Genomic DNA, 8704 nt, shown 5'->3' on the forward strand with positions numbered 1-8704 from the left:
ATGTACTTATGCATTTGTGACTGAGGATCTATTTCCCTAATAATCAAGCCTTCCCAGTATGCTATGTCTTAGTCTGATCCTTAATTACTTTCAACTCTTACAGAAATGTACATGAATGGCAGAAATCCTAATCTGTTCTGCTATTAGAGTAGATGTGCATAAAACATAACTGGATAAAGGAATTTTTCCAGTTTCATCCCTAGATATTAAATGGATTAAATTCTTGAGAATATAAACACCTTTAGAGTGGTTATAAAATATATTAAGTTATCCCCAAATTTCACACTTTTGATTCACGTGATGATCAATGCTCTGATCACAGGGAATCTGCTCCAGCTTCTCATGTTTCTTAGAAGCCCTTATTGTCCACAGGATGGGTTGATAAACCCAGAAACAATAAAGAATTAAAGTGATGGGGAAAACCTTTGGATAATTAAGCCACATGTAAACATACAGATAGTTAATTTTAAAAAGGCATTAAAAAAAGGAACAGGTAGCCATTAAAATTGAAATGTTTTAATATAAGAGATTATTACATAGTCCAACTGTTCTGCCAACTCTTCAAATAATGAGGAGGGAACTGTGAAAATTTTGCTCAATTTATCCCAGACCAAATAGATGTCAAAATAAAAAAATCTTATGAGGGGACCTGAAATTGTGTTTGCTACTATGTGTAAAATATTCTTGGTGTGGAGAAGGAATCTTATTGGCATTACCAGACGCTGGTGCACAACATTGTGATATAGCCAAACCGGTTGATTGAAAGGTAAAGACAAAATAATTAAGTTGTGAGATATGATGATGTAACCATGCAAAGCATAACCAGCAAAACTATGCCTCAAACTAGGAGTTAGTGAATGAGAGTTATAATGGTTTTTACATGCTGATACATAAAATTATTACATGTGCTGTCTACACACGATATGATGGAAATGAATTTGGGTGAAAATTTTCTTTTTGTTCTATTTTAACAGGGTCTTTTAGGTGGACCTTTAGAGTTTCATACAAGTAATCATATGGTTATTTTAATATAACAATATAAAATATATAGAGGCCATCAGATTTTTGGTCTTAAATTGTTTTTATTTTATTTATTTTTTTATTTTTGTGTGTGAGAGACAGAGTCTCTGTCACCCTGGCTACAGAGTATGGTGTCATCACAGCTCACAGCAACCTCAGACTACTCGGCTCGAGAAGTTCTCCCGCTTCACATCCCGAGTAGCTGGGATGGCAGGTGCCTGCCACCAGACCAAGCTAATTTTTACATTTTTTTTAGTAGAGACAGGGTCTCACTGTTGTTCAGGCTGGTCTGGAACTCCTGAGCTCAAGCAATCCACCCACCTCAACCTCCCAGAGTGCCGGGCTTACAGGCGTGAGCCATGGCACCCAGCTTGGTCTTAGATTTTAAAAACATGTTAAATGCAGTTATACTTTTATCTACAAATCCTTGTTTCTTACATGTAAGGAAATAAGACCTCTAAGAAAAACTTTCAGATTCTGATGTTTAACAATATATATTCCAAAGGATGGAATACATTTGTAACTCTAAAAATATATCAGTTTCGCTCAGTATAGTATATATTTTTACAGATTAATTTTGCCGTTTTATTTTTTTTTGTGTGTATATATTTGCTTAAAATTAGTGACTTTCTAGGCCAGGTTCAGGTAATTGAAGAGACTTTATGAGTAGTTTATATTGTTGAAGGGACTTTATGAGTAGTTTATATTGTCTAGTTCCAGGGTATGCTGTAAACACAGTCTGGAGCAAAATGGGAAGCAACATCTTTCTAAAGACAGGCTTAGAAATTCTAATCTGATATGTTAAGATGTTTCCTTTCTGTGGTAGCAGAGCTGTCTGGTACGCGGCTGTTGGGCCAGCATTCCCTGGGACGGCCAAGAAACCAGAATACAGACCACCAAAAACAAGACCAGTCAGTCCACCCTGGGTGACAGTACAGGTTTCACAGTCAGCTCAAAGGTAAAGTTAGAAAACTTCTGTAAGCTGTATCTGTTGTCAGAAGCAGAAGCCCTGCCATTGGTAAGCCAGCGGCAAAATGAGCTTTTGTCACATTCAACCTGCGTCGGGAAAGACTGTTTGCTATGAGGCTGCAGAGAGCAGCATGAAGTTCGATATATGCTGATCCATGTTCAAGTCAACTCCTCCCTGTTTCTGGAAGCCGGTTAATTTTTCTGGTTATGATAATAAAATGTGTTTAGTTTTCCTTAGTATCATCTGGTTTATGGTTTTCCATCTTGAGCCCTATGCTCGCCTTCTCTCAGGAGCCTCTGCCACCCCTGATTTTCCTCAGCTAGGCATGGGCTTCACTGCAACCTGGGTCCACCTCCCCTGGGCGCAGCCATCCCTGGCTGACGTGTGACGCCCTCTCTCAGTACAGTATTAGCATTTGAAGCTGGGTAACAAGACAAAGGAATTTGGTACTCTGTGATTGACTGAACTAACAGTTCCTTCTTAATTTCTATCTTGTAAGAAAATCAAAGCCAGTTGGAATTCACACGTGGTGGGCTCCAGTATTTATTTACTGGATTTTCTCAGGGATATTTAAATTTTCCTGCTTGCTGCTGCAACCAGATGAAAGGAGACAAGTTTGAGTTAAATGGTAAATGTTATTTGTATTTATTATATAATACCGATGCCTCAATCTAAACTAAAATTGAATTCCAATGCTAGTTAATTACATGACTACAAAAGAATACAGGGCCCAAATAAACATCAAAATAATCAGGAATGACATACGTCAGAACCATTATTTTTGTGTATTTTATATATTTTTGATTGAGGTATATATATACATACATATATATATATATATATATATATATATATATATATGATTGTCTTGAAATCAAACCAGAGTGGTCATATTTGAGTGAGTTGTTTCATTCACAAAGACATTATCTGTCACACATCTGGAAATTGTAGTAGTCCCAATTCACAATATAAGGAAAGAAAAAAACCTGAATTTTTATGGTGTTCTGTGTAACTGCCGGCTCTCTTGGGAGTTTCAACGACCAATCACCCAGCTGATTCCTTTGGGACCACACAGACTCCCAGACTCCAATAGTCAAATGACTGAAATTGCACCAACTCACACAAATAGGGCCCTTTGGCAAAAGCTCATGACTGCCAACCAGTGGCAATGGTGGAGCTTTGGGATTAGAAATTACCTGAGTTTACCTCCAAGTATACATTTTGAGAGAGGGAGTTGCTAGCCTATTATTAAAGTTCAATTGGAACCATTATATTACAGAAGGACATACAATCATTCAAAGTTTTCAAAGTCCGTTATGTTATGGGTTATGGCAGAAGAACATTCTAAAATGCAGAGAAACGCATCCTCAAAATAAAGGCTGTGTTCAGTAATGTATCTCAGGGCACCACTATCTCAGGTCCACATTAGACCTTTCTAATTATTCATCTAATTTATAATGGAATGGACCACTTTTTATGACTATTGGCCAGAGTTTGATGACTAAGGTACATGGTTAACAAATGGTAGCTTGAGAATATAGGGCTTAAGGCAGCTGCACTGCAAGTGTTCAAGTTTACACTGACTAGGAAAGAAAAAGAAATGTCAATGAGCAGGATGAAAAGTGGCATCCTCATACATCACAGAAAATAAGTCCTAGCAACCACTACACTACTGAGAGATGGCAGCAAGGGCACAGCCCGCAGAAAAAGCCGCCTTGCTTAGGGATTTACCCATGCTCAAATGGAACCATGCATACACGACCGTTTGTGTCTGTCTGTCTCCCAAGGTTCACCTGCTGTGTGGCCCAGCACTGTTCTTGTTGTTCAGGAAAAGCCAGTGAATCCAGCTGATAAAAATTCATGCCTTCAGGAGTTGGCAATTTAGCAGCTGGGGAAAGCCAAGAACAATAAAAAGAATATATAAAAAGTTAAATGTATTTTCTATTTCGTATTAATATGAGGGTACAAGTGTTTAGGTTACATTGTTTTCAGTTCTAAGGTAAAGTTGAAGTTGTAGTTGAGTCCTTCACCCAGGGGGTGTGCTGACCACCCTCACGCTGTGCACGTCAGGTGAGATCCCGCCCACCAGACGGCATGCTGACCACCCTCACGCTGTGGACATCAGGAGAGATCCCGCCCACCAGAGGACGTGCTGACCACCCTCACACTGTGCACATCAGGTGAGATCCCGCCCACCAGAGGACGTGCTGACCACCCTCACACTGTGGACATCAGGTGAGATCCCGCCCACCAGAGGACGTGCTGACCACCCTCACACTGTGGACATCAGGAGAGATCCCGCCCACCAGAGGACGTGCTGACCACCCTCACACTGTGGACATCAGGAGAGATCCCTCCCACCAGAGGACGTGCTGACCACCCTCACACTGTGCACATCAGGTGAGATCACACCCACCAGGGGGGTGCTGACCACCCTCACACTGTGGACATCAGGAGAGATCCCGCCCACCAGAGGACGTGCTGACCACCCTCACACTGTGGACATCAGGTGAGATCCCGCCCACCAGAGGACGTGCTGACCACCCTCACACTGTGGACATCAGGAGAGATCCCGCCCACCAGAGGACGTGCTGACCACCCTCACACTGTGGACATCAGGAGAGATCCCTCCCACCAGAGGACGTGCTGACCACCCTCACACTGTGCACATCAGGTGAGATCACACCCACCAGGGGGGTGCTGACCACCCTCACACTGTGGACATCAGGAGAGATCCCGCCCACCAGAGGACGTGCTGACCACCCTCACACTGTGCACATCAGGTGAGATCCCGCCCACCAGAGGACGTGCTGACCACCCTCACACTGTGGACATCAGGTGAGATCCCGCCCACCAGAGGACGTGCTGACCACCCTCACACTGTGGACATCAGGAGAGATCCCGCCCACCAGAGGACGTGCTGACCACCCTCACACTGTGGACATCAGGAGAGATCCCTCCCACCAGAGGACGTGCTGACCACCCTCACACTGTGCACATCAGGTGAGATCACACCCACCAGGGGGGTGCTGACCACCCTCACACTGTGGACATCAGGAGAGATCCCGCCCACCAGAGGACGTGCTGACCACCCTCACACTGTGGACATCAGGTGAGATCCCGCCCACCAGAGGACGTGCTGACCACCCTCACACTGTGGACATCAGGAGAGATCCCGCCCACCAGAGGACGTGCTGACCACCCTCACACTGTGGACATCAGGAGAGATCCCTCCCACCAGAGGACGTGCTGACCACCCTCACACTGTGCACATCAGGTGAGATCACACCCACCAGGGGGGTGCTGACCACCCTCACACTGTGGACATCAGGAGAGATCCCGCCCACCAGAGGACGTGCTGACCACCCTCACACTGTGGACATCAGGAGAGATCCCACCCACTAGGGGGCATGCTGACCACCCTCACACTGTGGACATCAGGAGAGATCCTGCCCACCAGAGGACGTGCTGACCACCCTCACACTGTGCACATCAGGTGAGATCCTGCCAATCCCCTTTCCTCTTCCCCTTCCCCTCCCCCTTCTCTCCCCTGCTACCCTATACTTCTGTTTTCTTTTCATGTGGGTGTGTAGTTGTTTATATGCAGTTTATTTTAAATTGCACACAAACTTTATGGCCAACTTGTATATTGGTTTCATATTAGTATTGAGTATATCGGATACTGGTTTTTTTTGTTTGTTTGTTTTTTTGAGACATAGTCTCACTCTGCTGCCCTGGGTAGAGCACCTGAGCACCTAACTCGATCTTCTGAGTTAAAGCACTCTACCTGCCTCACCTCCCAGAGTGCATTGGATACATTTTCCCCCATTCTTCTGATACTTTACTAAGAAGAATTTGTGTTCTCAGTCCATCCAGGAAAATACAAAAGGTATAAAGTCTCCATCTTTGTATGACTGAATAGTATCCTTGGTGTACATAGACCACAGTTGTTAATCCATTCCTGGGTAGGTGGGCACTTGGGTTGCTTCTGCATCTTGGCAACTGTGAATTGAGCTGCAATAAACATTCTAGTGCAAATATCTTTGTGGTAAAATTATTTTAAAAAATTATATTTTTAATAAGTTAAATTTCAATTTAATAGTATAGTAGGAAGGGAAGATTGATATGGGGAAAAGAAATGGTAAGGCAAGGTAGGTATTATTTTGAGAGATCAAGGAGGGGTGGTTGCAGTAATAAATAATTGACCCAGTAGATTCTTTGACTCAGTTAAAGAATGTGGAATTATGCAAAGGAAGATAAAGATGTGAGGGCATCAGGTAAATGGAGGTGAGCTGGGGGCAGCCCAGGCAGAAATATTAAGGTTAAGGAATGTTCTGGTGTGGAAGTATTTCTAGTGTGGTCAAAACCCAGCAAGGATCTGGCTGATCTCACAGAGCAGGTGAGAATGGTAGAAAGTTAGAGATACAGCAGTGGGGAAGTGGCAGAGATCCTTTACCACAGTGCCATGTACACCAGTGTAAGGACCTTGGATGTCACTCTGAACTGGGGACTCAGGGAAGGATTTTTATGTTACCATACTTATCTTCTTTTCTTTCTTTTTTTTTTTTTTTTAGACAGAGTCTCACTATGTCACCCTCAATAGAGTGCTGCAGCGTCACAGCTCACAGCAACCTCAAACTCTTGGGCTCATGCGATTCTCTTGCCTCAGCCTTGCAAGCAGCTGGGACTACACGTGCCTGCCACAATGCCCGGCTATTTTATGTTGCAGTTGTCACCATTCCTTAGCTGGCCTGGGCTTGGTCAAACCTCCACCTTCGGTGTATATGGCTGGTGCTGCAACCATTGTGCTACGGGCAGCAACCACCATACTTATCTTTTAATTATCTAAGTGCTCTATTGAAAATAGATTGGGATGATATGGTCGATTAATAAACCAGAGAAGAGATGACATTGACTCAAACCTAGGTAGTCTGTGAATGGATGCATTTTCAAGTACCATTGGGAACAAATTTGCCAATGAATTGTATGTAAGGAGAAAGAGGGGAAAAAGACCATGCCTCCATGCTTTTGGTTTGAGCAATTGAGAAATGGAATGTAGAAAGAAGCAGCATGTAGATAGCTGAGATTCAGGACCCCTGTGCCAGTCCCTGGAAGACTTGTAGGAAAGTGTAGATTTTGCTCCCAATTATGAAAAGTGAAAAGTCTACCAAGTTACAAAATAATACTTATTGGACCACACGGTGGCTCATGCCTGTAATCCCAGCACTACGGGAGGCTGAGGCAGGTGAATCCCTTGAGTTTAGGAGTTTGAGACCAGCCTGAGCAAGAGTAAGACCCTGTCTTTACTAAAAATAGAAAAACTAGACGGGCATTGTGGCAGCCACCTGCAGTTCTAGCTACTCGGGAGGCTGAGGCAGGAGGATCACTTGAGCCCAGGAGTTTGAGTTGCTATGAGCTGTGATTTTACAAACTCTACCCAGGGCACTGAGTAAGGCTCTGTCTTTTGGTAGTTTGTTTCATTTCCCTTTATCTTAAGACCAGAATGAGAAATGTATATGTGTATATCTTCCTGGACAACTCGTGTCTCTGACAGCAATGTTTGAAGAAATAAGGTAATAATATGCCAGGGTTATACAGAACAACCCTTTCATCACTCTGAGCTGCTCAGGCAGTATCTCATATGGAAAATGGTCAGGTTCATTAGAAAGAAGTGTTCCAGAACTCAGGAAGCATCCCAGAACCCTTAAAAATATATGAAAAGTTCACAAAATTCCTGGAAAATGGGAGTCCAAGGCAAATAAGTGTTGCAATTACTGCAGTCCAGAATTTCTAATGCCTTTTCACAGAAGATGCCTGCCAGCTGTTCCTCATCTCCGCAGAGGGCGAGGAACAGAAGCAGCTTACCTGCAGCAGGAAACCGAGCCAGAAGGAGAAGCTGTGAAAAGCAGAAGTGAAACCATTTTAGGGTAGATTAAGAAATCTGCTCTGGAAACTTTTCACACACGGATAGATTCTTATTTGTCTGAAATGCTGAGCTGAGCATGGGGCCCAAGAAAAAGGTGAACAGAGAAGATGGACTCTTTTATCCCTAAAGTTCTATAGGTGACTTAAAAATCTGCAATTTATTTTTCAACACTTACAACATATGGGAGCTAATTCATGCAAGACAACTCATAAACCGTGGATTTTAGTTTAGAATCATAAGAAACTTTTCCTCTCTTGTTCAATGACTGGGAAACTAAAAGTATTTTAAAGACAAAGTTTAGCAGATAGCTCCCAAAATTTTAATTTTATGTTTTCTAAGAAAGTCTTAAATTAAGAGTGAGGAACAGGTATTGAAGCAAGCTTTAATAGGGCCAAGTATATTTAGATCCCATTTCTAATTTAAAAAAAAAAAAAGCTTTGAAAGAAAAGTAAAATTTATAAGTAATTATGTATAAGCATCTACATATTATATACTTATATATACTATAAGTAAATGTATAAGTATATAACATATATTTCTGGAAAAATAGGAAAGTATTTGCTTATCCATGGGATAAAACTTTATTTTTATTTATTCTTATAGGCAATTTAGATGAGCTACTTAAATATGGCTCCAAAAAAGCAAAACACGAATATGCTGTCTAACGTTAAAGTATGATATTAAAGAAGTGTTTTTGGAAATAGGTGGCAAAATATGTTCAAATTAAAGAGGAAAAAGGCAAAAAAAAAAAAAAAAAGCGAACCAAATTTCACTGGCATTATCCACCT

General features: G+C 42.3%; 1 pseudogene; it reads right to left on the minus strand.

The window, feature by feature from the left end:
* Positions 1–1639: 1639 nt before the first annotated feature.
* Positions 1640–2036, minus strand: LOC128587613 (transmembrane protein 126A-like; annotated as a pseudogene).
* Positions 2037–8704: the final 6668 nt, after the last annotated feature.

Source organism: Nycticebus coucang, chromosome 1 (assembly GCF_027406575.1).
Source record: "Nycticebus coucang isolate mNycCou1 chromosome 1, mNycCou1.pri, whole genome shotgun sequence".
Taxonomy (NCBI): Eukaryota; Metazoa; Chordata; class Mammalia; order Primates; family Lorisidae; genus Nycticebus; species Nycticebus coucang.